The sequence below is a fragment of the Stylophora pistillata genome, chromosome 4 (assembly GCF_964205215.1).
Source record: "Stylophora pistillata chromosome 4, jaStyPist1.2, whole genome shotgun sequence".
In the NCBI taxonomy this organism is placed as follows: domain Eukaryota; kingdom Metazoa; phylum Cnidaria; class Anthozoa; order Scleractinia; family Pocilloporidae; genus Stylophora; species Stylophora pistillata.
The window spans coordinates 34842141-34842422 of NC_142522.1; positions in this window are offsets into that span (position 1 = coordinate 34842141).

Here is a 282-nt window from a genome sequence, read left to right on the forward strand (position 1 = left end):
AGACCCTCGGGCGTCTAAATGAGTGTATCAAGGATTAAAACAGGAAATTTTATTGAGCAACCTGGGTCAGAAGGTGAGCCCTTTGAGAGAAACTGTTTATTACGCAGCCGGCAACGCCCGTGGACAACACGAAGTGAGTCCTGTGTTCGGATTGGTTACCCATCTTGCCCGCTCGGGATCGCCCGCCCTAATCCCGAGTAGGAAAAATATTGGGTGGGGTGGACTTCAAGGTTCGTTTTTCTTTTAAGATGTCGGCGACGGTGTCGAAAAAGGAAACATTCA